The following is a 10,146-nucleotide window of genomic DNA, read 5'->3' as shown; positions in this document are numbered from 1 at the left end:
ATCGACCCTGATGGCTGGGCCCTACCTCTACCCTGTACTGAGGGGCAATCACGCATAATGTGGCCTGGTCGACCACAAGAATAGCAAGCATCTGAACCTGATCGGCACTGACCCCAATGCAACTTCCCACACTGGGAACATCGTGGCACGGGTGGTCTAGACTGGCCTAAATCATCTCTATACTGAGGCCCTGAATAACTCGGGCTCGGCCCTGAATGAGCAGATCTATCCAATCTCTGGCCTGAAAACCGTGGGGGCGCACTGGTCATAGAGTAGCCTGCATGCCTAGGGGGCTGCTGCCGGTGCCCACCTCTGGACTCACTCATCGGCCCCGAAGATCTAGCCCTCTTGCTATGTCCCCTATCCTGTTCACGTTCATTCCTCCGCTGCTGTAGGTGTTCCTCCAATTCCTGAGCATGCGCCTGAATACGTGCAATATCCATGCCATCCTGAAGAGATACAGTCAAGCATTTATCCATCAAATGTGGCCCTAGGCCCTTCACAAATCGGTGCACCCGATCGCCCATATCCGCTACCATGGCCGAAGCATACCTAGCCAAGGAATTGAAGCGGAGACTATACTCTGTAGCACTCATGCTACCTAGCCTCAAATTCAAGAATTTATCGGCCCTAGCTCGCCGAACTTCTGGAGGCATGTAATGACGGAGAAAAGCATCGACAAACTCTTGCCATACCGGCGGAGGTGCATTGGCTCCCCGCGAAGCCATCCAAACTGTGTACCACTGGATTGAGACATCCCTCAATCTGTATGACGCTAGCTCCACCGATTCGGTGTCTGAAGCATGTATCAATCGGAGCGTCCTTAGCATACCATCAACAAAGTCCTGGGGATCCTCATCCAGTTTCGACCCAAAGAATTCCTGGGGTTTCAAAGCAATGAAGTCACGGGCCCTTGCGCTAACAGTCCTGTCACCTTGCCCTGCGCTTGGCCTCTGAGTCTGGGCCGCAATCAACTGAGTAAACAAATTAATGGCCTCTCTAACGTCTTGGCCTGAAGCATTCGGCGGAGGAGCTGGAGCTGGGGCTGAGGCTCCCACGTGCTCCTCAGTAATAGGCACTGTCTGGGAGGACTGAGATTGAGCCGCACTCTGGGACTCATCTTCCTCTACTACCGGTGGCGGTGCTCTTTCAGCCCGCTTTTCTGCCACCGTCTTGCCCCTTTGGGCTGCTGTAGCCTTTTTCTTTTTAGGCATCTCTGAAATACACAACACACGATTTAAGAACAAGAATCTCTTACATCATAACTTTATCGCACGATTCTTAGGAAGAAAGAAGGTCATATATTCCTAAGATGTCCGCAGCTTCTCGCTTATAAGTGTGGCGCGCAACACACCCATAACCAAGACTCTACTAGACACGGCTCGTAGACACATCCTAGGACTGAACTGCTCTGATACCACTTTTGTCACGACCCGACTAGGGGGCCACGACGAGCACCCGGTGCTACCCCACCCGGGCACCCCCTTATCATGCATATCATAACATCTAGGTGAACCATAATTCATTTCATGCATTTTAAATCATTAATCAAGCTAGTCCCATTGGACGACCATCATCAATTAACATATCATGGGCATCTATGCCATGTCAAATATACAAGGCCGACGAGGCCAACAAAAGATATACAAAACATAGACCGACATGGCCAAACATCTCTACCCACATACACATGACTACGAGCCTCTAAGAGTATGACATATCATGAGCGGGACAGGACCCCGCCATGCCCATAATTATATACACAAAAGAATGAGTACCCAAAAGATATGGCTCCGAAGGAAATGGAGCTCTCTATGAAATCTTCAAATAGGCAGCTATGGGTCAAGTCTGTCTCCCTGTGCACCTGCGGGCATGACGCAGCGTCCACAAACAAAAGGACGTCAGTACGAAGAATGTACTGAGTATGTAAAGCATGATTAACATTGATATACAACATAATGAACGATATATGGAATAGCATAGGAGAGGAGACAATAATATCATCATCATCATGTCGCTTACTTACTCACATCGTCATTCGTGCCCCATAATAAAACACGTACCATACTTGTGCTCGTATTAGTATACATGTCCTTATTCGTATTCTTATACATAGTCTCATCACATTCTTTTACATAATATATACATACATAGTCATTTCGTATACATGGCATTTACATAGCGTACCCGACCTCATTGGATCAGTATTTCATATACATACTTGGCCAACCAAGGCTCAATGTTACTCATACCTGGCTCTACCAAGGCTTCAGGGTTATCCGTACCATCTGCAGATGTGTGCGCGCGTTTCGTAATCGTATACATATTCTATACATATTCATACACATATATTCTACCCGGCGTTATAAGCTCGGGGTTTCATTATAGCCCTTCATAGGCACGTATGAGTATAACAGCCCGTAGGCACCTTTAGCATCATTATTATCACCATCATCATTACTATCATTATCGTTATTGTTACTTCTATATCGTAGTCTTACTCGTCACCTGAGGTGCGTAGCGCATTCGTAGTACCAATCAAGGATAGTGAGCTTATGAGCTCGGAATGTGAAACATTTGTAGTCAACATGCTCATATAGAGGGATTAGGAGTTTGGCCAAAGAACCATGCCTTATGAAAGAAGGGTTAGCCTTACATACCTCTTTGTCGACTTATTCTACACTTGCACGTACTCCTTCGATGCTCACGTTTCTACCTTCATTAAGGCCATACTATCATTAGTATTGATAACTAGTGCACGTGGCTAGAACTAGAGAAAATTGGACAGCATCTCCTTTATCTATACAACATTTGTCCATATCATAATTCAACCCCCAAACGTCAACAACACATTTATAATATCATTTCCATGGCATTTAATCATCTACATTATCCACATTCTCAATTCACTTCCATTTGTCCCTATTTATGGTCACAACACCCAACTTCGTTCATCCATATACAATGTCTATTTCATGATCTTAACGTCATTTATAACACACTCATATCACAATACACAACAATCATGATTCAATTCAAACTATGTCTCAAAAACATCACTATTCATCATTCATGCCCTAGTGGACCATGTTTTCTACAATCCATGCATTTTAATTCTCCAATACCGTAAACATCATATAAAAATCATGAATCTTACCTTAGAAGTTGTAGGGACAAGCTTTTGTTGATAATACTCCACTTTGAGTAAAACCCTAGTTTTTCTCCATTTGGGTTTCTTGACTTTAGATGATCCTTGATGGGTTTCTACCTTGGATTTACTTGTTTAATGTGGTTGATGGATTAATACCCTTGAAAACTTGTACAAAAGTTGTAGAGAGATGTTTTAGAGAGAGAGAGGAAATGTGGAAATGATTTTCATGAACTTGGTCTTTATTTATTAAATCATCACTGAACTGTCGGGTTCCATTATACGGTCCGTATAATGGTTATACGGTCCGTATAATAGACCGTGAAATGGGTCTGCCCAGCACCCCTTCACTGTGACTACTTGACGGTCCGTTTTACGGTCCGTAAAACAGTTTTACGGTCCGTATAACTGACCGTAAAACGTTACCAGTGAGCAACCTTTCACTGTGACCATTCGACGGTTCGTTATACGGTCCGTATAACTGACCGTAAAATTCCACCAGCAACCAACCTTCACTGTGATGGTTTTACGGTCCACTATACGGTCCGTATAACATTATACGGTCCGTATAATGAGCCGTAGAACTCATCAGTCACTGAACTTAGTTTCGCCACTTCGTTTGATCTCCGATCCTCATGGAACCTTCTTAACACTTGTTTAACACTTCAATACCAATCTAAGGGACGTTATAACTCTTTCCCAACATGCCCTTAAGTCATCCTTAACCCGATACTCGTATTTTGCTAGTTCATTCAATTGCGTACCAACGGAAGATTTTTCCGAGGTGTAACAGTTAGTGTCACGACCTGACTAGGGGCTAAGACAGGTACCCGGGGCTAACCACTGAACACCGCTCATACCATTACCCATCGTACTCATCAAGCGTTCATTCGTTAATCTTATACTCAAATCATAGAAAAACCATTTTTCATTTGGAAACATAATTACCTTATATACATAAGCCCTCCGGCTATCAAAAAAAAATAATATATATACATATGAGGACATCGTGAGACCATACTACCCACACATACGTATCTACGAGCCTTCTACTAGAGTGCTAGACATAGGGACGGGACAGGACCCTATCGTGCCCAAAATACATATACATATATACACAAAAGAATAAGTCAATGGCACCTCCGGAACAATAGAGTGCCCTCAAGTCAGCTAATAGCTCCTACGAGTCTGGATGACCTCCCTGTCTACCTGTGGGCATAAATACAGCGTCCAAAGAAAACGGACGTCAGTACGAATATTGTACTGAGTATGTAAGGCATGAATGAAATGAACAAAATAGAGAAATCATAAGACATAAGATGAAGATGTAACATGCATAACTTTTAAGGAGGGATACATTTCATACATATATAATATATAATATATAATCGTAGTACATGTATCATCATAGCGCATACATCATCGTATCATATATATATCATCGTCGTTAACCCGCGTCCGGGTAACCATCATATGCCGGCCACTAGTGGTGATCATGTCCGGCCTTCTAGGCGCGGTGGAATCATAAGCAGCCTGCCTTGCCGGTGACATGTCCGGCCATTTGGGCACGGTGGAATCACAAGCAGCCCGCCTTTGCGGTGACATGTCTGACCATTTAGGCACGGTGGAATTGTATCATCGTGAGCACATCATAGACTTAACATTATTGTACATCTCATAGGCATATCACGACCTTATCATAACTTAGCATCGTTATACATTTATCATCAAAACATACATTAGAACTTGAAGGCAATTATGGCTATGTCGGGGTGACATAAGGTTGTGAACCCCCGATTACATTATGAAGTGGTCATAATCATTATGTCTCACCTTGAAGGGACTATCATTTTAAGGTGAGTGTACATAAGAAAAGCATCAATAGAATCATATTTAGGATCATTAACCTCATAGACATCGTATGTTACTCTAGGATTCTTTATACTTAAATTCATCATCATCATTATCATGCTCGTATCGTATCTCTTTTCTTTATCTTATACATATATAGCTCGTTACAGTCATGGACTCATAGTTCCTCTATTTAGGAAGATTATGGAAAATTAGGAAGATTCATGTCATAGGAGTCATGCCTTAGAAAAAAAAGGGACTAGCCTTACATACTTTTTCGTTTAGCTACTCTGTCGCTTGAACGTTCCTCTTCCAATATTCACGTTTCTACCTTCAAGAGAGTTCATACTCATATTAGATAATCGATAACATAAGCGTGTTTGAACTAAAGCTAGAGAAAATTGGGCAGTATCTCCTTTGTTTCTACTACTTTGTCCATATCATATATCAACTCCCAAACGTCAATAATAACATTCATAATATCATCATCAATAACTTTTGTCAAATTCATCATTATCCAATCCCCACAATTTCCTCTCTTGGTCATCCATAATCATGATCATAATACAACATTACATTCATTCTCATCTATTGTTTCTCTCACTCTCTTAACATCATTCATAACGTAATTACAATCACAACATATCAAGAATCATGATTCATTCCAAGCTACTACTCAAAATAACACTATTCTTACATTCATAACCCATTTTCTATCTCCTTCTACAATCCAAGCGTTTCAACTTTTCAATACCTTAAACAACATGGAATAATCATAAAAATCACCTTTGAATGTGTAGGAACGGGTTTTGGTTGGCAATACTTCACTTGAAGAAAACCCTAGCTTCAACTTCCAAGGGATTTCTTGACTCTAGCAACCCCAAAGAGCTTCCTTGCACTCGATTCACTTGAATTTATGATATGAACCTTTGATTTCCCTTGTAGTCTTGAAAATGGAATGTTCTAGAGGCGTAGAGAGAAGTGGAGAAGTGGAAAGAATGAGAAAATAAAAGTGGGAACATGTATTTATACTTGCAACATAATCAGCCCGTCGGGCATTATACGGATCACTTATACGGTCCGTATAACATTGTACGGTCCGTATAAGTGTCTGTAGTTCACCACCATGGAAGAAATTCTTCCTGTTGGGTTATACGGTCCGTATAAAGTTCCACGGTGCGTGTAAGGTGGTCGTGTAACTCACAGTTTTTCCGAAGTTGTCCTCGTCGTTTCGTTTGATCTCCAATCCTCATACAACCTTCTTAACACTTGTTTAATACTTCATTAAGTTTCTAAACATCCCTATAACTCGTCCTCAAGGCGTTATTGAACAATTCTTGACGCAATAATTTACAAAACCTTTCCTAAACCCCACTTGTCCTTATCAATCCTTATTTCATCAATTCATATGACTTCAAAATCTTAACGTATGCATTCTAAAACTACTAAATATCCGTCTTATAGTCTTAAGAACTTCCTGTTATCCTTAAGCTCACATTGGTTCATTCACTACACGATGACATGAAATTTCCAAGGTGTAACACTTTTCCCCCCTTTTTGGAACATTCGTCCTCGAATGTTAAGCACTTGGGAATTCTACGAAAATTTCGCCATAATTTCCCCTGTAATCTGGCGCTACCATCCTGTCACAACAGTCCACAATAATATTGCCTCACAGGGCCATAACACAATAGCAATATAAGCTGGCCACACACGACCCATATGCATAAAAAGAAAACTTACATACCTCATAATCTTTGTGTTGCATCTTGGCTCTCTTCCGGGGGATGAAATAAGTGCGGGTATTTGGATTTCATATTCTCTTCTGCTTCCCAAGTCATTTCTTCTCGGTTGTTATTTCGCCATAAGACTTTAACTGAGGCTACTTCCTTATTTCGAAGTCTTCGTACTTGCATGTCTAATATGGCAATGGGCACTTCTTCATAGACTAGTTTTTCTGTCACTTGAACATCATCTATTGGGACAATCCTCATAGGATATCCAACACACTTGCGGAGCATTGAGATATGGAAAACTGGATGGAATGATTCAAGTTCTGGAGGCAAGTCCAATTCATAAGCTACTTGACCTACCTTGCGGATAATCTTATAAGGTCCAATGTATTGAGGACTTAACTTTCATTTCTTACCAAATCTCATCACTCCTTTCATTGGTGACACCTTTTAGAATACCCAATTATCAACTTGAAATTCTAAGTCTCGCCGGCAGTTGTCCGCATAAGATTTTTGGCGACTTTGGGCTGTCAACAATCGATCTCGGATCACCTTGACTTTTTCTACTGCTTGTTGAATCAACTCAGGGCATATTAGTTGTACTTCTCCTATTTCAAACCATCCAATTGGAGACCTACACTTCCTTCCATATAAAGCTTCATATGGAGCCATTTGAATACTGGAATGGTAGTTGTTATTATATGCAAACTCAATAAGGGGTAAGTGGTCATCCCAACTACCACCAAAATCTAGAACACATGCTCGTAGAATATCTTCCAAGGTCTGAATGGTACGTTCGGCCTGCCCATCAGTTTGCGGATGAAACGTCGTGCTAAGCTTTACTTGAGTACCTAGACCTTCTTGGAAGGATTTCCAGAACTTAGCTGTAAATTGCGCTCCTCTATCTGTGATAATGGATATCGGAATACCATAGAGTCACACAATCTCCTTGAGATACAACCTTGCATAATCTTCTGCTGAGTACGTAGTTCTAACAGGAAGAAAATGAGCTGCTTTCGTGAGTCTGTCCACGATCACCCATATGGAATCATACTTGCCTCGGGAACGAAGTAACCCCACAATAAAATCCATGTTGATCACTTCCCATTTCCAAGTAGGGATTTCTATTGCTTGCAATAATCCTCCTGGCTTTTGATGTTTGATTTTCACTTGCTGGCAATTTGGACATTGGGCTACAAATTCTGCTATGTCTCTCTTCATGCCATCCCACCAATAAATTAACTTAAGATCATGATACATCTTTGTTGCTCCTGGATGAATAGAAAACTGAGAATAATGAGCTTTTTCTAGAATTCGACGGCACAATTTCGCAACATTCAGAACACATAGCCTGCCTCGGTATCTAAGAATTCCATCCATAGAAGTTTCAAATGGAGACTTCTCTTTTTCATGAAATGTGTCTCTATAACGGCTCAACTGAGGATCTTCATATTGACGCTCTTTCACTTCCATATTCAGGGACGAAACAGTGGGATTATTAATACCAATGCCTGCACTACCTGAATCAATTAGGCGTACTCCAAGATTAGCTAGTTGGTGGAGCTCATGAATTAATTCTCTCTTCTCCGGAGGAACTTCATATAGGCTGCCCATCGATCGGTGGCTAAGCGCATCAGCTACTACATTTGCCTTCCCGGAGTGGTATAAAATACTCACATCATAATCTTTCAATAATTCTAACCACCGCCGCTGCCGCAGATTCAACTCCTTCTGTTTGAAAATATATTGAAGGCTCTTGTGAACTATATAGATATCAACATGTACGCCATACAAGTAATGTCTCCACATCTTTAATGCATGAATAACTACAGCCAATTCGAGATCATGAGTTGGGTAGTTCTTTTCATGTTTCCGTAGCTGTCTCGAAGCATAAGCAATGACTTTACCGTGCTGCATCAATACGCATCCTAACCAAACACCGAAAGCATCACAATATACAACGTAACCATCTGGCCCTTCTGGGAGTGTCAAGACTGGGGCTGAGGTTAATTTGTCCTTCAACTCTTGGAAACTGCGTTCACAAGCACCATTCCACTGAAATTTATCTGACTTTTGGGTTAGCTTCGTCAATGGGGCTGAAATAGAGGAAAACCCCTCTACGAACCTTCTATAGTAACCTGCCAATCCCAGAAAATGACGGACTTCTGTAGGCGTCGTAGGCCTTGGCCAAGTCTTCACAGCTTCAATTTTATGAGTATCAACTCGAATGCTATCATCTGAAATAACATGACCTAGAAATATCACAGAATTCAGCCAAAACTCTCACTTTGAAAATTTTGCATACAATTCTCGAGTTCAAAGAATGCCAAGAACAATACGTAAATGATCAACATGTTCTGATTCTGTACGAGAGTATACCAGAATGTTGTCAATGAACACTATTACGAATAAATCCAAGAGAGGCCTGAATACGTTATTCATCAAATTCATGAACACTGTCGGAGCATTAGTTAACCCAAATGACATCACCCGGAATTCATAATGGCCATATCTCGTTCTGAAAGCTGTTTTGGGAATATCTTCTTCTTTAACTCTCACTTGATGATAACCTGACCTCAAGTCTATTTTGGAAAACCACTTGGCACCCTGTAGTTGATCAAACAAATCATCAATCCTTGGGAGAGGATATTTGTTCTTTATCGTCACCTTATTCAACTGCCTATAATCTATGCACATTCGTAGGGAGCCATCTTTATTTCTTACAAATAGGACAGGTGCTCCCCACGTGATGAACTGGGTCTAATAAACCCCTTCTCAAGCAAATCTTTCAACTGTGCCTCTAGCTCTTTCAATTCTGCCGGAGCCATCCGGTAAGGAGGAATAGAAATGGGCTTGGTGTCCAGCAACACATCAATAGCGAAATCAATCTCTCTCTCCGGAGGAAGGCCTGGAAGTTCGTCTGGAAATACATCCGGAAATTCATTCAATACCGGAACGGATTGGAAAGTTGGCGACTTTGCTTCGGTATCATGAACTCAGACTAAGTGATAAATATATCCCTTAGCTATCATCTTTCTTGCCTTAAGGTAGAAAATAAAACTACCTCTTGGAGAGGCTGTATTACCCTTCCATTCAAGCACGGGCTCTCCCGGAAATTGAAATCGAACTACTTTCATTCGGCAATCAATACCGGAACGGATTGGAAAGTTGGCGACTTTGCTTCGGTATCATGAACTCAGACTAAGTGATAAATATATCCCTTAGCTATCATCTTTCTTGCCTTAAGGTAGAAAATAAAACTACCTCTTGGAGAGGCTGTATTACCCTTCCATTCAAGCACGGGCTCTCCCGGAAATTGAAATCGAACTACTTTCATTCGGCAATCAACATTAGCATAGGATGAGGCTAGCCAATCCATACCCATAATCACATCGAAATCTAACATCTCCAGCT

The sequence above is a fragment of the Lycium barbarum genome, chromosome 3 (assembly GCF_019175385.1).
Source record: "Lycium barbarum isolate Lr01 chromosome 3, ASM1917538v2, whole genome shotgun sequence".
Classification (NCBI taxonomy): Eukaryota; Viridiplantae; Streptophyta; class Magnoliopsida; order Solanales; family Solanaceae; genus Lycium; species Lycium barbarum.
This window is presented reverse-complemented; position numbering follows the sequence as displayed.